The sequence below is a fragment of the Anomaloglossus baeobatrachus genome, chromosome 10, assembly GCF_048569485.1.
Source record: "Anomaloglossus baeobatrachus isolate aAnoBae1 chromosome 10, aAnoBae1.hap1, whole genome shotgun sequence".
Lineage (NCBI taxonomy): Eukaryota > Metazoa > Chordata > Amphibia > Anura > Aromobatidae > Anomaloglossus > Anomaloglossus baeobatrachus.
The window spans coordinates 203,932,979-203,956,931 of NC_134362.1; the positions used below are offsets into that span (position 1 = coordinate 203,932,979).

A 23,953-nucleotide genomic window follows, 5' to 3' on the forward strand; every position below is an offset into this window, starting at 1 on the left:
AGTAAACACTTCCATTGAGTGTTAACAGATGTGCTGTATTTATGGAAAACCTGCCATGTTTGATAAGATCTAATCCTCGGTTAATAAATTATGTTTTATGTCTTCCTTCAAATATGTGCAGTATCGTACTTTGCACTTCTGTTTTTGTGTCTTTTGTGGCACTTATAGTCTCTGTAAGACAATACACAACAGTTTTAGTGCTATATTAAAGAGGGTTTCTACTACAGATAAACCCTTTTTATTGTGCCCAGGTTAAAAATAATATAAATATAATCACCTACTGAATCAACACATCAACTGGGTTCCTGGCTTCCTCTTCCAGCAGGGGCATTTCACGGGGCGGCAGCACAGATTAGTTGCAGCCTTGACTTTCCTTCCAAGCAGTAGAAATAGTTTTTCAATGGACTACAGGAGAATAACAGAGAAGTGGTGACTGTCTGTTGCCAGGTCATTCTTCCAAAAATCACGTAATCCTCTATCCATGTGATATGTAATAAGTTGCTGATCACTGGAAATCCAGCTTATCAACCCTGCAGCCCTCTCTGGAATAGAGCAGAGCTCTACATGTCCAACCTCTGCTCAGTTCATTTTTTGGGGGACTGCCAGAGAAAGCCACGCTCCATACTCGGCTACTTCCAGCAGTCCTGTTGACAATGAATGGAGCAGGGCCCGAGCATTCGCACTTCCGCTCCATTCAACACAGGACCACTGATTATGGGATCGCTTGAGCTTCCAGCAGTTGGACCCTCATCAATTAGCAAGTTATCCAGGATAACTTGTAATTTGTGGAATAACTCCTTTCCTTAATGACATTAAAATGAACCTGATTATCCACACTTTTGGCTTTCTGTATATTTGCTTTTAGTGTAGGCAGAAGAAGGATTATGACAAACATGCGCACAGTTTGTCAAAAAAGAACCCCAGGAATATTCTGACCTATAGTAAGGGGAATGATGGTAGATAGAGCTTCCCCAACAAGTGCCTCTTACACTGGGGAGCGGCAGGGAGGAGATCAGGCCCTGACCTGAACCTTCTCTGCTATTCCGGGTATTTCGGACATCACCTGGATTGCACAGCTGAGGGAGATTAGGCAGCAAAAATTGAAAGTTCTTCCTCCAGAGTGTGGGTTTTTGGGCTGGAAAGCTGATGTAAGGTTGTGTTTTTCTGTTTGGTACCAGTGTGCATAAAACACTGAGTTTTTGGACTGAAAATCTGTGTGTTCTTCTTTCCTGCATCCCTGCCATTGTCTATCAGAGGAAAGGGGGCTTTAAACGCTGCGACATCGCTAATGATATATCGTCGGGGTCACGGTGTTTGTGACGCACATCCGGCGTCGTTAGCAACATCGCAGCATGTAACACCTCTGAGCGACCTAAAACGATTGTAAAACAGGTAAAAATCCTTGGTATTGGAGAGGTCGCTCCAACACCAAAAATCGTTGACAGGTGAGTAGCAAGGTTGTTTGTCGTTCCTGCGGCAAGCACACATCGCCATGTGTGACACCGCAGGAACGAGGAAACTCACCGTACCTGCATCCCGCCGGCAATGAGGAAGGAAGGAGGTGGGCGGGATGTTTGGCCTGCTCATCTCCACCCCTCCTCTGCTATTGGGCGGCCACTTAGTGATGTCGCTATGACGCCGAACGAACCGCCCCCTTAGAAAGGAGGCGGTTCACCGGTCACAGCGACCTTGCAGGGAAGGTAAGTGTCACGCTCCCCGGGTCCTCGGTTCCGCTCCCCGGGTCCTCACCCCCGCTCCCCGGCTCACCTGCCACGCTCCCCGCTCTCCAGCCTCCGGTGCCCGTCCTTTCCAGGCCCCCTGGTCCCCGATCCCGGCGCCCGACGGCTTCCCAGGCCCTGGCCGGCTCCCCTGCGTCCTCCTCTCAGCTTCCTTCCCTGGCTTCTGGCACCCGGGCGGCGCGCATGCGCATTAGGGCGCGCGCGCGGTCACTGACCCTTTCTTAAAGGGCCAGCGTCCATTAACAGGAAATGAGGCTAAACAGGTACAGGGTATAAAGGGGGTTATTGTCCAAGGGGGCGGGGCCTGATCTTCGTGTTTCCTGAGCTAGGAGTCAGGTCTCCTGGTGTATATGTGTATATACTCACCTATCTCTCTTGTAGAGCCGTGCCTGCCTCGCCATCCAGTCCTGCCGTATCCTGAACCCCGAACGCTGTCCATCTGCCATCCTGACAGTCCGCACCATCTCGGATCCCTGCGGTGACCCGTCATCTCGCTCCAAAGGTTCCGGACCCCGCCTGACATCATCTCGGCTTCCGAACCTGAGCTGCGTCACCCGGACTACCACCCGTGACTCCGTGGTCCCAGGGACTTCTCCGCTATACTCGTGTGCACGGACTGTTCGGCTGTTTATAGTGTTCCAGCTACCGGACTCTCTACTACCATCTAGGAGTTCGGCCCAGTGGATCCACCTCCTGGGTCTGCCCGTCCACCTGGCCGTGACAGTAAGATCAGGCCATGGATCCCGCTGCAGCACTAGCAGCCGTACAGGAGGAACTCCAACGCCAGCGTGAAGTCCAGACCCGCATGCTGCAATTCATGTCTTCTGTGGACGCCCGCCTGAACACGCTACAAACGGCAGTGACGACTTCAACATCCCGGGCTTCCACTAGTCAATCCATGGATCCAGCTCCTGTGGCGACTTCTTCAGATACCACCAGACTTCGGTTGGCTTCACCACCCCGGTACGCCGGAGACCCCAAGACCTGCAGGGGATTCTTAAACCAATGCTCCCTCCATTTCACGCAGCTGCCGCATTTGTTTGCCTCCGACCAAGCCAAGGTCGCCTTCATCATGTCCCATCTAGAGGGTGAGGCACTGGCGTGGATGAACCCCTTGTGGGAGAAGGGGGATCCTGTGACCACGAACATCCAGGACTTCCTGCAGGCATTCCGTGGTACTTTTGATGAGCCCGGACGCGCCTCCGCGTCTGCTTCGTCTCTTCTCCGGTTACGTCAGGGGACTCTGACGGTGGGTCAATACGCGATCCGGTTTCGCACCCTGGCCTCAGAACTCGGGTGGAACAACGAGGCTCTAACCGCCGCCTTCTGGGAAGGACTCTCAGGGCGAATTAAAGACGAGCTGGCGGGTCGTGACGTACCGACCACCCTGGATGCCCTGATTGCCCTAGCGACTCGAGTGGACATTCGCTTTCAGGAGCGATCCAAGGAAGTGTCCCGTGAGAGACGTCCAGTACGGCATTCCTCTCCTCCGCAGAAACCCTCCGTACTTCAGTCATCGACAGCTGGGGCTCCCGTCCACGAGCCCATGCAGATCGACCGAGTGCGTCAGTCTGAACAACGTCGAGCAGAGCGGCTCGCCAAGGGTCTCTGCTTTTACTGCGGTGAGGGCACACACCTGCTACGCTCCTGTCCAGAGAGGCCGGGAAACTCCAAAGCCTAGGGTTGGTAGGAGAGGCCACCCTAGGTGCTGGGACTCTCTCTGACCCGGTTACATGGACAGTGCAAGTGACAACGGGAGAGACGCGGTTCACGGCTGATGCCTACCTCGATTCCGGGGCAGCAGGCAATTTCATCCAGCAGGCCACGGTGGACAAGTACCGGGTGCCTGTTATTCCACTCGACAAGCCCCTAGTGATTGCCTCGGTGGATGGGAGACCCCTCTCTGACACCATCTCCTGGATCACCAGGCCGGTCGAACTGCGTACCGGTGCCCTTCACACCGAGAACATCGCTTTCTACGTTCTCCCACACATGTCCCACCAGATCCTGCTGGGACTGCCATGGTTGCGGACACACGAACCATCAGTTAGCTGGGGCACTGGCGAAATCACCCGATGGGGCTCTTCGTGTCATGAGAGGTGCCTAAAGTCCATACAACCCATCCGACGACCTCCGGTTCCAGAGAACCTACCGGGGCTGCCCTCGGCCTATTGGTCCTTTGCAGATGTCTTTGATAAAAAGGAATCCGAGGTACTGCCGCCACATCGTCCATACGATTGTGCCATCGACCTGCTCCCAGGAACAACACCACCACGAGGACGCATATATCCTTTATCTCCAGCCGAAACAAGGGCCATGTCTGCTTACATCTCAGAGAGCCTGGCAAGGGGGTTCATTCGGAGATCCTCCTCTCCTGCTGGAGCAGGTTTCTTCTTTGTCAAGAAGAAAGAGGGCGACTTACGCCCATGCATAGACTACCGGGGTCTGAATCAAATCACCGTAAAAAACAAGTACCCTCTGCCGCTCATTCCCGAATTGTTTGACCGGCTTAGAGGAGCTCGTGTGTTCAAGCTGGATCTTCGGGGTGCTTACAATCTGGTACGCATCCGCTCTGGTGACGAATGGAAAACCGCGTTCAATACGCGCGATGGACATTATGAATACTGCGTGATGCCCTTCGGCCTGTGTAACGCTCCTGCCGTCTTTCAAGAACTGGTGAACGACGTGTTCCGGGACCTTCTCTACATCTGTGTGGTAGTGTATCTAGATGACATCTTTGTCTTCTCTCCGGACCTCCAAACCCACAGAGAAAACGTACAGCTTGTTCTACAAAGACTGAGAGAGAATCGTCTGTACGCAAAGTATGAGAAGTGTGTCTTTGAGCAGTCTTCTCTCCCCTTTCTGGGGTACATCATCTCTGATACTGGACTGCAGATGGATCCCAAGAAGGTCTCCGCCATTCTCAACTGGCCTCCTCCTTCTGGACTGAAGGCAATCCAACGCTTCCTGGGATTCGCCAACTACTACCGCCAGTTTATCCCTCACTTCTCTGCCTTGACTGCTCCTCTCTCCGCTTTGACTAAGAAGGAGGCTAATCCAAAGGACTGGTCACCTGCGGCTGACGCCGCGTTTGGCTCTCTGAAGCGGGCTTTTGCTTCCTCTCCTGTACTCCACCGTCCGGAGTTAAACCGCCAGTTCACCTTGGAGGTGGATGCCTCCTCCTCAGGAGCCGGAGCAGTGCTCATGCAAAAGTCCTCCTCCGGGAAGATGGTGACTTGCGGATTCTTCTCCAAGGGCTTCTCAGCGCCTGAACGCAACTACACCATCGGTGACCGAGAGCTCTTGGCAGTCAAACTGGCTTTGGAGGAATGGCGCTACCTCCTGGAAGGTGCAGTGTACCCCGTGATCATTTACACGGACCACAAGAACTTGGAATACCTACGGTCCGCTCAGCGTCTGAACCCACGGCAAGCCAGGTTGTCCCTATTCTTTGCCAGGTTTGATTTCCAGCTTCACTTCCGACCCGCGGACAAGAATGTACGCGCTGATGCCTTGTCCAGGTCTTTCATGCCCATGGAGCAGGAGGAAGAGACTACCCAACCCATCATTTGTCCTAGTAAAATCATTCCGGTGGCCCCTGTCACCCTGGCCCAGATACCGCCCGGGAAGACCTATGTCTCCGAGGTAGACAGGGAAAAAGTGTTACACTGGGCTCATGCCTCGAAAACAGCCGGTCATGCTGGTCAGAAAAAGACATGGGGTGCGATTGTACGTCATTATTGGTGGCCATCCCTTCGCACGGACGTCGCTGCTTTTGTATCCGCCTGTTCCTCTTGTGCCAGGAACAAGACGCCCAAACACCTCCCATATGGCCGTCTTCTGCCTCTGCCGATACCCTCAGTTCCGTGGCAACACATAGCAATGGACTTTATTACGGACTTGCCATTGTCCTCCGGACACACAGTCATATGGGTCGTGGTGGACCGGTTCTCTAAAATGGCTCATTTCGTCCCTATGGCTGGACTGCCCTCTGCTCAGGAACTCGCGGACGCCTATATACAACACATCTTCCGCTTGCATGGCTTTCCATTACACATCGTATCCGACAGAGGAACTCAGTTCACCTCCCGCTTCTGGAGGGCTCTCTGTAAACATCTGGGAGTGACTCTGGACTTTTCATCTGCATACCATCCTCAGTCTAATGGCCAGGTAGAGAGGGTCAATCAAATCTTGACCTCTTTCTTACGTCACTATGTTAACGCCCATCACGACGACTGGTCCGCTCTTCTTCCTTGGGCTGAATTCTCCCATAACCACCACATCAGTGAGTCGTCCTCCAGCTCTCCCTTCCATGTCGTTTACGGACTTCAGCCTTCCATCCCATTGCCTGTATCCCCTTCTTCGGATGTCCCTGCTGCAGATACAGTAGCCCGTGACTTTGCAACCATTTGGGACTCTGTCAAAGCGTCCCTTGGGCGTGCTTCCCTGCGGATGAAAAGACACGCAGACAAGAAACGTCTGGACCCTCCGTGTTTCTCTCCTGGAGATCTCGTCTGGCTTGCTTCCCAGTACGTCCGCCTGAAGATACCATCATACAAGCTGGGTCCTCGCTACATTGGGCCGTTTAAAGTCCTCAACAAGATCAATGAGGTCTCCTACAAGCTACAGCTCCCGGCCACGATGAGGATACCCAACTCATTCCACGTCTCCCTGCTCAAGCCGGTTGTCCTTGGTCCCTTCTCCGCTGCTGCCAGTCCGGCTCCTCCACCTATTGCCGATGACGACATCTATGCGGTAAGGGATATCGTGGCCATGAAGACCGTACGAGGTCGACAGTTCTTCCTGGTGGACTGGGAAGGGTATGGTCCTGAGGATAGGTCCTGGGAGCCCAGGGAGAACGTGGGCACTCCTCTGATCCGTGCCTTCATGTCCCGGTTGCGGGGAGGGGGGCGTGGGGGGGGGGGTACTGTCACGCTCCCCGGGTCCTCGGTTCCGCTCCCCGGGTCCTCACCCCCGCTCCCCGGCTCACCTGCCACGCTCCCCGCTCTCCAGCCTCCGGTGCCCGTCCTTTCCAGGCCCCCTGGTCCCCGATCCCGGCGCCCGACGGCTTCCCAGGCCCTGGCCGGCTCCCCTGCGTCCTCCTCTCAGCTTCCTTCCCTGGCTTCTGGCACCCGGGCGGCGCGCATGCGCATTAGGGCGCGCGCGCGGTCACTGACCCTTTCTTAAAGGGCCAGCGTCCATTAACAGGAAATGAGGCTAAACAGGTACAGGGTATAAAGGGGGTTATTGTCCAAGGGGGCGGGGCCTGATCTTCGTGTTTCCTGAGCTAGGAGTCAGGTCTCCTGGTGTATATGTGTATATACTCACCTATCTCTCTTGTAGAGCCGTGCCTGCCTCGCCATCCAGTCCTGCCGTATCCTGAACCCCGAACGCTGTCCATCTGCCATCCTGACAGTCCGCACCATCTCGGATCCCTGCGGTGACCCGTCATCTCGCTCCAAAGGTTCCGGACCCCGCCTGACATCATCTCGGCTTCCGAACCTGAGCTGCGTCACCCGGACTACCACCCGTGACTCCGTGGTCCCAGGGACTTCTCCGCTGTACTCGTGTGCACGGACTGTTCGGCTGTTTATAGTGTTCCAGCTACCGGACTCTCTACTACCATCTAGGAGTTCGGCCCAGTGGATCCACCTCCTGGGTCTGCCCGTCCACCTGGCCGTGACAGTAAGTATGTGTGATGGGTGTAAGCGATGTCGTGCACCACGGGCAGCGATTTGCCCGTGTCGCACAACCGACGGGGCGGGTACGCTCACAGCAGCATGTAAAGTACCCTTAACTCTCCCACAATTGGTGGCTTGAAGCGGGCAAATACAGCGAGGCCAACACTAATGTTTTGCGCTTCTGGCTGGATGCCAATATATGTCCTGGGTAAAGGAATTATCGCAAACCCATGCAGAGATGGAGGCTGCAGTGAAAGCGCTCATCTGATAGTAACATATTTTTAACCAGCAACACAAGGAGGCCACCGGCAGCAACAATATTTAACCAACAACAGCAGGAGGCCACCTGAGAGCAACAAATATTTAACCAGAAAAAGCCGGAGACCAACCAGCGGCTGGTATAGCATATGACTGTGCTACATATGGCAGGAACTCCTCATGTGGTCCATGATGTCTGGATAGTGGTTCATGCAGCAATCCTCAAAATAGAACCATGATGTTGAGATCTACTTGATTTTGTTTGAGAGAGCGGCTGAGAGGGTAAAGGCTGCTTTACATGAGTCGATATATTGTGCGATGCATCGTTGGGGTCACGGATTTTGTGACGCACTTCCGTCATTCGTAACGACATCTCCTCATGTGACAGCTCCTTGCGAGTCCAACCGATGCCTAATCGTTTGAAATTCGGCCATCGTGTACTCATCGTTTAATTCCATAAAATCGTTCAGTTTTGTCTTCATGAACGACACATTGCAAAGTGTGACACCGTGTAATCGGCCATCCTCGTAGTTGTTTGTGACGTCAGTAAACGTTCAGGGCGTATTTGTGGTTTTAAATAATCACGCCTAATCTAATCGGATTGGTTGAGCAGATGCGTTTTGATTGGTTATTACTGTTATAAAATAGTAGTCATGATGTGTGAACATTCAGCCTTGGCGTCATGCATAGTGTTTTATAGTGCATTAGTCCTAATTTTTCTTACGTTTGTTTGTTCGCTGGATTTTCCACCCTCACTCCTTGTTATCCCTTTTTTGTGGTAAGTTGTTATATGCCAATCTTTCCTTTTTGGATCAAAATCGACATTAACCAGACCACAAACAACAAACAAGAATGATGCTAAGGACACACGAGGCAACAAAGACAGACGCAGAAGAGAAACAATATATATGGGATCTAACCAATCAACCACATTAGCAGAACTGGATTGAGCAGGTCAGAAGAATTCAGGGCGTGCAACAATCCAGACAAGGTCACGGAGGGCTGTATAGTTTGCCTAATTACGCCCATACAAAAGACAGATTGACCAAAGGAAAACATGTGTGAAGCCTTTTGGACGTCCGCCATGGCCAATCAATATATCGATGAGCGCTTTGTGGTCGTTTGACAACACTCAACGTGTGACACAAGGACAACTACCTATCAGCGATACAAACAAAAAAAAAAAAGACTTTGCCAAATAAATCGCACGATGGATTGACTCGTGTAAAGCAGCCTTTAGTCTACCCCGTAATCAATCGGCGGACGTCATCTCTTCATTTCTGCTGTTAGGACCCCAGAAGGGCTATTTCGACTTACTAGCCGAGCAAGCAGTGAACTACGCAATCGTCAAGGGTGAGATTCTGGCATGACTTGTCTTAAATGTGTTGGTTTGGGCACAGTGGGTGCATTAGTGGGAGTTTAACCTAAGCTAGCAAGGTAGTGGCTGGTAAATTCTGGAGAGCTTTATCACAACCCCTCCAGCGCTGGATCAGACATGCATCCCCTAATAACGCGCTACAGATGGAGGATCCTATAGAGCAGTATGGGGCTACCGAGTAGGTTCAGGGAGGGTCTCTGTGGAAGGTGGAAGGAAAGTTCCCACCCCTGTCCTGTGGGACAAGGAGGGCTACTCAGGACTTATCCCTCAGGGACTAGTCCAAATAGTCTGCTGGCGATGCTGTCTGTCCCCACCTTGCCATGGACACAAACTTTGGGTATTGACAGTCCGTTTATGCTAAAAAGGTCTGTGTAACTGGCTCCCTGAAAGTTCCCAATGATAAACATTTGTGTCAAGTTGAAATAGAGAGCACACCGATTGTGGCCCTGCTGGACTCAGGGAGTCTCATGACCCTGGTGTGGGCTAACCTTTAACCACCCACCGAGTTCATCGACAGGAAAGTCAATGTGTTATGTATCCTCGGGGACTTAAAAGACTATCCCACCATACTAGTAATTAAAATTTCACCAGTCGGGAGGTGATGATATGAGGTGAGTGGCTGGTGGGCTGCACTATAAATTGATAGTGGGGAGAGACGTTCCATTATTCTCTTCTCTATAGCCAACAATTTTGCCACCTGAGGAACGTGGTTCAGCACAAATATTGGCCCTATTACATTGTTCAGAAGCTGTACAACAACCTTATGGCCACGAGGAAGAAATACCGGCTGCAGAGGTGACCTTCACTCCAGTGGGGAAGAGGGAGAAAACTCCCCTGGACGTGATGGTAGGGGAAATTGAGGACTTGCCCCTGGGACCCGAATTGTTGGACTTAAATGTCTCTAGTGACAATTTTGGTACTGCGCAACTCTGAGACCCTACTTCATCCCAGGATAGAGAAACTGTGGTAATTGTTCATGGAGAACCCCAACAACCCTGGGCAGATACAATGTTTCCTCACTTTTAGGTTAACCAAGACTTGGTGACTTAGTATACCGAGTTGACCACGTATGGGGTGAAACTATATAAGAATTAGTGGTACCACAGGCTTATCACAGGCTAGTGATGGACCTTGCCCATCAACACATACTTGTCAGACACCTGTGCCCTAAGAAAACCCAGGACTTCTGCAGTGTTTTTACTGCCAGGTGTTTTCGAAGACGTGAAATGATGTTGTGACTCCTGTATAATCTGTCAGGTAAGCAGCCCAAAGCCACATTTCCAGAGTCCCTTGTTATCTATTTCAATTATAGAGGTACCGTTCGAAAGAGTAGCCAAAGATTTGGTGGGACCATTGAATCATCTAGGGGTCATCAGCATATCCTTGTAGTCCTTGATTATGCTACCTGGTATCCTGCGGGGGGTTCGCTACGCCATACGACAGCTAAATTCATAGACAAGGAACTAATTGGTTTGACCCTATGAGAAAGTGGGACGGTAAGCTACAAGATACACCAGCTGGGTTGGTGAAAACCAGATCAGGTCTACGATGTTAATTTTCTGAAGTTCTGGAATGATAGGGAAAGCCTTTGTGGGGACCATCTGCTGTGAGCTTCTCCTGCGGAGAAGACTCCATCACCTCTCGCTCTTTTGGGGGGAGCTGCCACCATAGTAGGAACAGCATCACCCGCTCCACTAAACAGGTTCAGGATGCCAGGAAGTTCGTAGTTGCAATACAGATGTTTTCTCTGAACTCCATGAGTGTAACCTCTGTAAACCAACATGACATTATCTCTGACCCATAGGCCAAAGTCCAATTAAGGCCCCCTTCACACTTCCGTGAAAAACACGCACGTGTGTTACGGGCCGTTTTTCGGGTCCGTATCCCGTTTTTATGGTCCGTGTGGCATCTGTGTGAATTGCGTATGCTAGCCGTGTTTGTGTGTAGAACGTCCGTGTGTGCGTGTGGAATTAACGTGTATGTGTACGTGGAATGTCCGTGTGGAATGTCTGTGTGTGTGATGCACAATGTCGTTTATAAATGTCGGCTGACAGCCGACAGAGTTGCGCGATGAGAATGAACTCGGGTGAACTTCACCCGACTTCATCCTCATACCACGGCTCTGTCTGTGTCGTGTACTGATTAGCGGTCACCGGTGAAGGATTCACCGGTGACCGCTAATCCCCCGAGTGACTGAAGTTTCCCCCCCTCTCTCATACTCACCGATCCCCGATCTCCGGCGCGGCGCTGCACGGCATTCACACTGCTGTGGCGGCTTTTACTATTTTGAAAAAGCCGGCCGCTCATTAAACAATCTCGTATTCCCTGCTTTCCCCGCCCACCGGCGCCTATGATTGGTTGCAGTGAGACACGCCCCCACGCTGAGTGACAGCTGTCTCACTGCACCCAATCACAGCAGCCGGTGGGCGTGTCTATACTGTGCAGTAAAATAAATAAATAATTTAAAAAAACGGCGTGCGGTCCCCCCCCAATTTCAATACCAGCCAGATAAAGCCATACGGCTGAAGGCTGGTATTCTCAGGATGGGGAGCCCCACGTTATGGGGAGCCCCCCACCCTAACAATATCAGTCAGCAGCCGCCCAGAATTGCCGCATACATTAGATGCGACAGTTCTGGGACTGTACCCGGCTCTTCCCGATTTGCCCTGGTGCTTTGGCAAATCGGGGTAATAAGGAGTTAATGGCAGCCCATAGCTGCCACTAAATCCTAGATTAATCATGTCAGGCGTCTCCCCGAGATTCCTTTCATGATTAATCTGTAAATTACAGTAAATAAACACACACACCCAAAAAAATCCTTTATTAGAAATAAAAAACACAAACACATTCCCTCATCACCAATTTAATCAGCCTGGATCCATTGACAGCGGGTAACCTCAGTGACAGCTCAGCTGATCGCGTGGCACTCTTCATTTGCCGCGTGGAGCTGACAGGAGCGGCTGTGTGTGCTGCAGCTCCTGTCACCTCCATGCAGCAGAGCTGGATGCGACGCTGGACCATCCTGGATTCCACCGGACATGGAGAGCTTTTTCGGGCTGATTAAATTGTTGAACCAGGGTATATGTTTGTGTTTTTTATTTCTAATAAAGGATTTTTTTCGGGTGTGTGTGTTTATTTACTGTAATTTACAGATTAATCATGGAAGGTATCTCGGGGAGACGCCTGACATGATTAATCTAGGACTTATTGGCAGCTATGGGCTGCCAATAACTCCTTATTACCCCGATTTGCCAAAGCACCAGGGCAAATCGGGAAGAGCCGGGTACAGTCCCAGAACTGTCGCATCTAATGTATGCGGCAATTCTGGGCGGCTGCTGACTGATATTGTTAGGGTGGGGGGCTCCCCATAACGTGGGGCTCCCCATCCTGAGAATACCAGCCTTCAGCCGTATGGCTTTATCTGGCTGGTATTGAAATTGGGGGGGACCGCACGCCGTTTTTTTAATTATTTATTTATTTATTTTACTGCACAGTATAGACACGCCCACCGGCTGTTGTGATTGGGTGCAGTGAGACAGCTGTCACTCAGCGTGGGGGCGTGTCTCACTGCAACCAATCATAGGCACCGGTGGGCGGGGAAAGCAGGGAATACGAGATTGTTAAATGAGCGGCCAGCTTTTTCAAAATAGTAAAAGCCGCCGCAGCAGTGTGAATGCCGTGCAGCGCCACGCCGGTGATCGGGGAACGGTAAGTATTAGAGAGGGGGGGGAAACTGACCGACAGACTGTGAGAGAGGGACAGACAGACAGAGAGACCGACAGAGAGACCGACCGACGGACTCAGGGAGATTGACCGACATACACAGAAATAGAAAGAATGGCCAACATCACTAGAAATAAAAACACCAAACGGACACGGACTATAGGTAGATGCATACGTGTTTACTAACGTGTGTGCACATACCCATTGACTTTCATTGTGTCCACGTGTGCGTGCTCCGTGTAGATAACGGACATGCATCCGTGCAAAACGCAAACACATACGGATCACGAACACGCACACACGGACATAATGAAATAACGCACGTGTGACCACAATCATAGATTAACATTGGTGCTTGTTTGTCCGTGTCTCCGGTATATACGGAAACGGAACAAACACGCACATGTTTCACGGACGTGTGAAGGGGGTCTAAAGCTGTATTGGGTGCCTGAAGCTCAGCGACAAGCCATCTCAGAGGAAGTGAAATTGATGCTGGAACTAGGGGTTATTAAGGAGTCCCGGAGTGAATCACCTAGCCTGATAGTTTTAATACCTAAGCCGTATGGAACATTACGGTTCTGTAACAACTTCCGAAAACTCAATAAAACATCTAAATTTGACGTATACCCCATGCCTTGGGTGGACAAGTTGATTGAATGGTTAGGGTAAACCCAGTACTTTTTGACCCTGGACCTTACAAATGGGTTAGGTGTCTTTGACGGAGGTCGCCAAGGAGAAAACTGACTTATTCACACCTGAAAGGGGTTTATCAATATAAGATATAAGGTGTTCTTTTGGCTTACAAGGCCCTCCAGGTACGTGACTGCGGTTAATGGATGTCGTTCTATGCCTTAGCATGCTTCCACGATATAGTGGTATATAGCACAGACTGTAAGTCACTTACCGATGGTACAGGATGTAGTGAACTTCCTCCGGCAAGTGTCCCTGACTACTAACCCAACAAAAACACCATATGGTTGGGAAGCTCGGTATCTAGGGTACATAATTGGACGAGGAATCATCAAACCCCAAGTGAACAAAGTAGATGCCATACAGAACTGTCACCGCCCTCTCATGACAAGACAGGTGAATTCTTTCCTGGGGTTAATGGGGTATTTACAGGAGAGTTATTGCCAATTCTGTCATATTGTTGTCTCCATTGACTGACCGCCTGAAAGGGAGAAAGTCCACAATGGTCCGCTGGGATGCTCAGCCAAGGAGATATTCATGACATTAAAGTCGGTGTTGTGTGGAATACCTGTACAGGTTACACCCAACTTCAACAGGAAATGTACCGTACAAACAGATAACTCTGAAGTAGGTTTCAGTGCAGTGCTTTTTCAGGAGATTAATTGGGAGGAGCATCCTTTTAGCTTCCAGAGCTGACAGCTCACCCCAGCCAAAACCAGGAAGAGTATAGTGGAGAAAGAGTGCCTCACCATCAAGTGGGCACTCATGTCTCTCCGCTATTATTTGATGGAGTGGACATTCTGCCTTGTGACTGATCATTCCCTTCTCAAGTAGATGAGTCAAGCCAAGGAGAGGAATGTTTGGGTCACCAAGTGACTCCTTTCCCTACAAAATCTCAAGTTTATAGTGCAACACCGGGTAGGCACGCTACAGTGAAATCCAGCTGTTCTATCCAGAGTCCACTAAGTATGGCATGTGTCCACCCTCTCAGGGGTGTACAAAGATGTGGTATGTGAAGGCAGTGAGGGGTATGATGGTAGATGGTAGATATATTCCTCCCAGGAGGTCCTGCTACACTGGCGAGCAGCAGATATGAGCTCAAGTCCTGACCTGGACCTTCTCTGCTATTACAGGTTTTTGGGGCAAAGCCCGGATTGCACAGCTGCATCTGAAGGAGTTAGGACAGCATAAATAGGCAGCTCCAACTCCTCAGTGTGTGTGGTGTTTAGCATGGAAAGCTGAAGCAGATTTTGTGAAAATAACATACCTGAATAGACTGGCACGCCGGGCCCACAAACTGGACTTTTTATTTGCATTCCCATCTGATTTAAGACTGTATTTTTCTATTTGGTACCAGTGTGAATAAAACACTGAAATTTTGGACTGAGAACCTGTGTGTGCCTCTTTATTGTGTCCCTGCCATTGCCTTCCAGAGTGAATGTCCCACAGGTAGTAGACCTAAGAAGAGTGAAAAGCTAAGGCAGCAACCAATAGGTTATACGTATACAATATGGCATCTACACCTGCTTATAGATATATATATATATATATATATATATATATATATATATATATATATATATATATATACGAGGGGTTGCTTATAAGTCTTTGGCTTTGTGATTTTTTTTGTTTCTATGATAACGAATGTTACATCACATGAAAGCCTTATGTGTCTAATATATATTTTCAAAATTTTGTGTTTGTCGCTTATGGCAGCAGTGTTCTACGAACGCGGGAAAACAAAATGGCGGAGTCTAATGCGATATTCACAGCAACTCTGAGGAGTGGAGTTATAAAAGTTTTGTTTCTGCAAGGAAAGTCTGCGAAGGATATTCATGGTGATGTCTCGCAGACATTGGGGGATCAAGGCCCTTCATATTCCATTGTTAAGAACTGGGTTGCCAAATTTAAAATAGTCCACTTCAGCCCCAATGATGAGGGATGTCCTGGACAAGCAAGAGTGGTTGTTGTTCCGGAGATTGTCGATGCTGTGCACAACTTCATACTGGAGAATCCACGAATTTCAGCTAAAGCAATAGCAGACATCATGGGGATTTCCCGTGAACGTGTTTGTGTCATTATCCATGAACATTTGGACATGAGGAAGCGATCTGCAAAGTGTGTCCCCAAATGTTTGACAACAGATCAGAGAAGCATGGGTTTGAAAACGTCTGGGTCCATTTGTCAGTGTTTTCGGACTGATAACTTCCTGGATCATCTGGTCACTATGGATGAGACCTGGATTTATTTGTATGACCCTGAAAACAAGAAGCAGTCAAAAGAGTAGAGTCACAGTGGTTCTCGTCGTCCAAAGACGCTCAGGGTGCATAAATCAGCCACTAAAGACTGCTTTACACGGGACGACCAATCGTGCGACTTCACGATCGATCGTACTTGCCCCCGTCGTTTGTGCGTCACGGGCAATTGATTGTCCATGGCGCAAAAACTCGTTAACTCCCTGTGACACGTACTTACCTCCCGGGCGACGTCGCTGAGGGCGGCGAACATCCACTTCCTGAAGTGGGAGGGATGTTCGGCGTCACAGCGACGTCACGCGGCGGCCAGCATATAGAAGCGGAGGGGCGGAGATGAGCGGGATGTAAACATCCCACCCACCTCCTTCCTTCCACATAGCCGGCGGGAGCCACGGGACGCAGGTAGGCGATGTTCATCGTTCCCGGGGTGTCACACAGAGCGACGTGTGCTTCCACGGGAACGATGAACTCCTGGCGCCATGTTTCATAAACGATTTTATGAAACCTAGCGACGAGTACACGACTCACGATTTGTGAGGGATACTGCGTCGCTATGAGGTGTCACACAGGCCGACGTCGCAAGCAACGCCGGATGTGCGTAACAAAAACCGTGACCCCGACGATCTATCGCACGATAGATTGTCTCGTGTAAAGCACCCTTAAAGTGATGACGTGTGTGTTCTGGGATAAGGAGGGTGTGCTGCTAGTGGACTACCTTCAAAACGGTTCCACCATCAATGCAAGGTATTACATTGAACTTTTGGACCAATTGAAGGCAGCTTTGAAGGCTAAAAGGTGCGGCAAGCTGTCCAAAGGAATTTTGTTCCTGCAAGACAACGCCTCCGCTCACACTGCACAAGCGACCACAGCAAAACTGGTTGACCACCCACCTTATTCACCAGATATAGCTATTTCCGACTATCATCTGTTTCCAAACCTGAATAAACACCTCAAGGGTACCAAATGTCACACCATTTCTGATGCCATGGCTGCTACGGATGCCTGGTTTGAGGCACAACCAAAATCCTTCTTTTCGCTAGGCTTCCGGAACTTGGAATACATAGGTATCTCGTTTCTTTCTGGGTAAAGCCAAAGACTTATCAGCAGCCTCTTGTATAGTATTAAAAAATGAGTAAGAAATAGACACTTGGCTACTGCATAGCACCAATGATGAGACTTAAGCGGGCTTCACATGCTGCGACATCGCTAACGAGATGTCGTTGGGGTCACATCAGGCCTCGTTAGCGACGTCGTTGCGTGTGAAACGCAGGAACGACCGTTAACGATCAAAATTACTTACCTAATCGTTGATCGTTGACACGTTGTTCCTTTCCCGAATGTCGTTGCTGTTGCAGGACGCAGGTTGTTCGTTGTTCCTGCGGCAGCACACATCGCTATATGTGACACCGCAGGAACGAGGAACTACATCGTACCTGCGGCCGCTGGCAATGAGGAAGGAAGGAGGTGGGCGGGATGTTACAGCCGCTCATGTCCGCCCCTTCATTTCTATTGGGCGGCCGCTTAGTGACGTCGCTGTGACGCCGCAAGAACCGCCCCCTTAGAAAGGAGGCGGTTCGCCGGCCACGCAGGGAAGCTAAGTCCGTGTGATGGTGCATAGCGATGTTGTGTGCCACGGGCAGCGATTTGCCCGTGACACACAACCGACGGGGGTGGGTGCTTTCACTAGGGACATCGCTGTGTGTAAAGCCCGCTGTAGAACTTTAGGTGAAGGAACTGTTTCAATATACAGACCATTGTAAAATTGTCCAAATTAGCATTATATTTATTAAAGATTTTACACATAATTTTATATATATATATGTATATATATGTATATATATATTTGTTTTTCTATGTAAAGAATATCACTGTAACATATAGTTAAAATAAAAATGTTGACGTATGTAAATAGATTACTGTAGAAATGTCAGTGAAGTTCTTGAAATGCATCAGTAACTCCAGCAGTCCACTCGCCCCGTCTCGTAATGCTCATATAATTAGAACATAGCTTTGTTCTTGTGTTGTAAACTTCAGAGAAGAAGGTGTCGTAGCCTATTCCAGTCATACTTCATAGATAGTACACTGCCGCCAGCTTTGCGCTCACTTCCTGCCAGAAGACAAGAGCTCACTCTAGATCTTATTTTGATTTACAATATACCACATATTGGGCTCATATGAGAGTCATAAAACATCCGATTTCCCCTCAAAGGATGAAGTCAAAGGTGTATGTTTTACAAGATGATAGGAATAGAAAATAGTTATTTTTATGATCAAAATGCAATTGTATTGAAATCATCTGTCTTTGCGTAAACTCTTTCCTGCCTAAAATTGTATCCCACAAATCCAAATCCTCAAGAGATGTTTTGATTGCTTTACATACTTTATATGTTTTTAGAAGCATAAAATAAATGTCTCTCCATCTATCTCCTATCTGTCTCATATCTATTAATTAACATTGTGTTTTGCTGTCCATTTTAGCTCGTCATCAGCAGCTTTCATCTGAATACCTGCAACAAGGTCGTAAACTTTAATGAGGCAAACAAAGTCCAAAATGGAAAGCTTTGGACTCCGTTTGACCTCTTTCTCGGCGGTGTCCGTCTTTTTTGTCGGTTGCAATAGCATTGTGCTTCATTGAAGTTAATGACTACATCGGGAGAACATTTAAATGCCATTTATCAGGTATTAAGATGGAAACTCCAAATGAAGGGCAGAAAAACAAAATATCAGTGCTGGCTAATGCCTCATTCACACATCCGTGTATCACAGTCGAGTATAGACCATGATGCGCAGATTGGCTGCAGGTCTCGTGACTTTGACTAGAAAGCTTCATATGAGTCTATAACACACGGCGGTGTGAATGCAGCATTAGTCAGCAGCTATTTATAAGGAGAAATAAATATATTGGTGCAATCTGATGTGCAAAGCAGATGATCACAACATGCAGTCGCTCCTTGTCCTGGAACTACATAATCTTTGCCAATCGTATTTGAAATTGTACAGGAAGGGGTTTAATGGATTCTATTCATTCCACTAGCAATTCAATTGCTTCTTTTTTTTCTTTTGCGCATAAAATAACAATTTACCTATCAGTCTAGGTACGGGGAAATACCAAGCGAATGGTGAAAGGGAAGGGAAACCCTGTTCATAGGGAAGGGGGTGATGTAGACCTCTGACCAAACCACCACTGGTCCATGGAGTCCTTCACCACCCTAGATAGATTCTGCACCTATGCGACGAGCGAGATACCTGGTCCCTGGCTTCCCTCACCACCCTAGATAGATTCTTCACCTATGCGCCGAGCCATATACCTGGTCCCTGGCTTCCCTCACCACCCTAGATAGATTCCTCACCTATGCACCGAGCCATATACCTGACCTTAGGTATCCCTAGTGCTGGGCCCTAAATATGCAACGGATGGGATGAGCTCTTCATCAACCCCACTAAACACTGAAGAAAACACATGGAGACACACAGGGGAAAAGTGTATGAACTACTTATCCACAGATGACTCAGGTAGAAGTTCAGCAACTATACTACAGATGAGAGTAAGCCACCTGCTTGCATCCAGAGCTTGAATGAACTGAATAGCACCAGCAAAAGTCCAGGGAAAATGAGAGTATTTAAACCCAAGGGGAAATACAGATGATTAGCAGCTGAAGGGAAGAGGAGCTCTTCTGGGTCTTAAAGGGAAAAGGATGAACACCCAGCAGAGGCACTACCTAGTACACTGAATACTGACAGCGGGAACAATAGAAAGTCAGGGTGCATTTTGCGCAGCCAAACGCTGTGACCTTCTATTTGCCGGACACCACAGTACGGTCTGTAACCTGTGAGACAACCGCAACTTCACCATCCATATTCTGGTTGTGTAATGTGTCTTTGTTCCCATCTCTGTGGCAATTATATATTTTAAACGCTTTCATTATGGGCATCTGTGTCAGTCTTTTATATTCCCTTCTTGCATCTTTTAGAACCGTTTCTTTCCTATCTAGCTACACTCTCTTTGCTCCTTGCCCAATGCAAGTTTAACATCTGATTTCTGTCTTACATAATAGAATATTTATAAAGTAGGTGATTTTATACAATAATACCTTCAGAATGATAAAACACGGTGGGTTATCTAATATCTGTAAGTGCTGTTTGCACAATCTCCAATTTATTCTATGAGGTGTACTTTACATTACTCTCCCGACTCCTGCTTGTAAGAGCTGACAGGGAGCAACCTATCACAAGCAGGATGCAGAGGAGACCGGATGAAGCTACTTCACAGGATAGACTGAGACTCCACATTAATATTGGTACAGCAATTCTCTGATTTAGATAAGACTCATAGTCGAGCAAGTGTAATATGATGAGGCTCCATCCTCTCTGCAAAGTGAGTTGCATAATGGGTAATGCAAGTTTCAATAAGAGTACTATATCCGAGCGGAAGTAGGAGCCAATATGTTAGGTAATGCAAACATAGTACATCAACTAAAGCAGGTATCCCCAAGGCAAACCCACAATCCTCTACGTTAATATTAGCCTATGCTGCAGTATTAAGGCAAAAGCATATGTGACGCCCTGGCCTATCAGGTCTTCACAGGACATTGTGCAATCTGCCCTTCTGCATGGTGTCCATCTCCTCCTTGGTTACGGGTCCCTGGCCTTTGGTGTTGTTAAGATCAAGCCAATCAAAAATCCTAGAAACACTTTGCACCACACCCACCAGACACACCAATGGGTAGCCTGAAGGGAATAGGGCCGCCCACTTGGGGGGTTGGTTAGGGAGTGTCAGGAGTAGTCAGTTGAGTGGTGACTCTCGAGAGGAGAGGTCACAAGTTGGTTGGAGAAGGTTTGGAGCTGGGCTCCTCAGTTACTAGGTGGCAGATGTTGGTCTGGGGGCCTGGTAGGAGATGGAACCCCGGTCACAGGGGATCGTGTCAAGGGGCATGGAACTGCCGAGCGGCGCAGCAGGTGGCCTTGAGCCATATCCGGGCAGGGGCCAGGGCACGGCAGGGCACATGGACCCTAGGCCGGGAAGTAGCTTCAAGCATCCTGGTAATTTACCCGACGAGGGCGAAAACTTCATGATTTGTCCTCCACCCGCTCCAAAATCGGGGTACTAGCGCAACGAGGGGGATAGAACTTTTCCAATACCCAGTCCAGAAAATCCCAAGCGTGAACCCTGAGAGCAAGCTCACTACGTTAGCCATACGGGTGAGCGGGACCCGACTAGTTCTATACTACAGGGGCCAACCAGTAAAGAAAGTGCCAAGGAAAAGGTCACAGGCTAACAAGCAACACCATCGGGCACGGGATCCAAGTGTGCTCCCTCCCTGCTACAGCGGTGCTAAGAATTCCGGTTTACAAGTTGTCGGTGTCAGCGTTATTGGACTGAGTGAGTACGCAGTGACCCTTTCCTCCCCGACGGTGCTCCCCTTTCACCACCACCAAGCCCCGGGGCATTCCCCCTACCCACGGAGGGGTTAAACACCTGGCTACCATTCCATCGCCACCGGCCGCTCTCCACAGCAGCGGTAGTATTCCACCTTACCACACACCGTGGGTGGCGTCACGAACTCTAACCACAAAATCCCCTGTAAATACCCCCTTTTATTTCGAGTGTCCGCGTGACCCCTCCCGGGTCCGGAGACCCCTTGAGCCACCGCGGATCCGGATCCGAGCAGCAGCCCGGCTGTTGGCGCTGGGGCGGTACACATACTGGGGTGCTGCTTCAATCATTTTGGTGGTCAATCAGCTCCACACTAGTGGACAAAATTGATAACACATACCATAGAATTGCTGATAATAATCTAGAAAATAATGTAACTCGAAATTTCCAAAAAATTTTGGGTGCTGAAAATGTTATCATGTAAACTCATGAATTCCTGGTTGGCTTAGATGGATCATGGAGAATATTTAATGGTCAGAGATGCAGCCGCTAGTTTGTAATGATGTATCTGTGAGATGCCTACTCTAAATGTGTCTGTCATGGTGACAGATTCCATTAAAATCCTTGCCAAAGCCAATGCTATAATGTGGTTGGAATTATTAGCGGGATGACAGGGTAACATATCGATATGATACATTTTAATGCACTTTTGTACTCAAAAACATACCCTTTGCTGGTCGAGAGGGATATAAATTTGATTTCATGTGTTTGCGGTTCTTTATTTTCCTTATGTCTCCTCGTTGTCACATTCATTAAACCGTCCATAATACACGGCTGTTTTTCTAAGTGTCCTTAAAATATACGGCATTGTATGACAGCTGGCAGAGAACAAGTTAAATCTCATGATTAAAAAGCACTAACAATAGGCAAGAAAATGAAGACATTTTGTCTTTGGCTGTCTGCCATTATACCAAGGATGACTCCATCTTCTGCATTACCTTGCTGGGCAGACACTCCGCTTTCTCCACCCCCCCAAGCGAAAACATTTTTGACAAGCAGCCATTCCTTTCATTTACATTCTTATTAGAATAATGCGATTCTTTCTCCCCATATTGTTCCCGTACCCATCTGAACATTTGCTGTATCTGCCACGCGGAGAAAAGACTGCCCCCCACATCCAGGGTGATTATAATAACTGACCCGACAGCCGATAGAAGGGGAGATACATGATTGGCAATTTAAGCAACTCCAACTGATACATGAACAGTAACATCACATCACAAATCATTACAACAAGTGAACCTTGTTCAGCTTAACTTAATTCGGACTGGACGAAACGTGAGTGGACATCTTACGTTAAGGGGAATGTGTGCGGCAAAAAGAAATCTAAATGCCTCCGTTCCTTAAAGCAATAAAGAGAAGACTTGTTCTACGGAAAGATACAATGTAGCAAGCTTTACAAATTGTTGTAATAATACAAAAATACATGTAAGAGTTCCGGGGAGGAGGTGGGCAAATTTAGATGTGTGGAAATGTTAATTGGATTATTACAATAAACTTTTTTCCACCCCCCCCTTGTGACTTTCTGGATTCGGTTTAAAGCAAAAGTCTTTAGGTAACTTATTTCAAAGCAATGAAAAAAATGCGAGATTAAATCAGTTCACAGCCCTCGTTTCCCGTTTTGTGATGTTAGAAAGGTTTACAGTTTAATATTTTAAATTAATTCCATGCCGACATCTGTATTTCATAGCGGAATGGGGCCTTATGTAAATATTATCAAAGTAGATTGTTTTGTTTCGTGTGCTTCCAAGAACGTCACGTTTCAGCTCTCATTGGATAAATGTGTTATCCATTGCTTGATCTCGCCTTTACAGAACCTTAATTAATTAGAAAACGCAGGTGCAGCTTCAAGACCGTCGTCTTATACTGTAAAATGTCGCTCGCTGATAATATTATACTTTGGAGATGTTGCTGAAGTGTATACGGATAAAAATCAGTCCGGCCTGCTTAATTTTTTCTTTAAACTTTAGGTCCATGTCAATGAATTTTGGGACTTGTCATCCAAGGAAGAAGCTGACTTGCTTTTGAAGATTGACCTAAGGCAATACTGGTTTGGATTATCATACCTATTCTTTAATGTCCGGACAGAGGTATTTAATTAAAAGGGGTTTCCGACAGTCTGAATAACAATGATGGGTGGGATTTGGCATCTTGCTAGAAAAGAGTGACTTCAGAACTAAGGGGTACTTTACACGTTGCGACATCGCTACCGCGATATCGTCGGGGTCAAATCGAAAGTGACGCACATCCGGCGCCGGTAACGATGCTGCAACGTGTAAAGCCTAGATGCGCCGATAAACGATCGCAAAAGCGTCGTAAATCGGCGATCTGTGTAGCGTCGGTCATTTCCATAATGTCGGTACGATGTTGTTCCTCGTTCCTGCGGCAGCACACATCGCTGTGTGTGAAGCCGCAGGAGCGAGGAACATCTCCTTACCTGCCTCCACTGGCAATGCGGAAGGAAGGAGGTGGGCGGGATGGGCGCTTCTATTGGCCGCCTGCCGTGTGACATCGCTATGACGCCGCATGACCCGCCCCCTTAGGAAGGAGGCGGGTCGCCGGCCAGAGCGACGTCGCAGGGCAGGTAAGTGCATGGGAAGCTGCCGTAGCGATAATGTTCGCTACGGCAACTATCACAAGATATCGCATGTGCGATGGGGGCAGGTACTATCGCGCTCAGCATCGCTAGCATCGGCTAACGATGTCGCAGCGTGCAAAGTACTCCTAAGTGTAGTGACCACATTGGATATTTTTTTCCTGGAAAATGTCAGTTTTGTAACTTTTTCTTTTTA

The 23,953-nt window shown here is 48.7% G+C and overlaps 1 long non-coding RNA gene across 1 annotated transcript in view; it reads left to right on the plus strand.

The window, feature by feature from the left end:
- The window catches only part of LOC142254703 (uncharacterized), a 240,035-nt gene extending 216,825 nt beyond the window's left edge, over positions 1-23,210 (plus strand). Inside the window, exon 4 of the long non-coding RNA XR_012727304.1 lies at positions 23,132-23,210. This is a non-coding gene — a long non-coding RNA (uncharacterized LOC142254703). The remainder of the gene's footprint in view (positions 1-23,131) is intronic.
- The last annotated feature ends 743 nt before the right edge of the window (positions 23,211-23,953 follow it).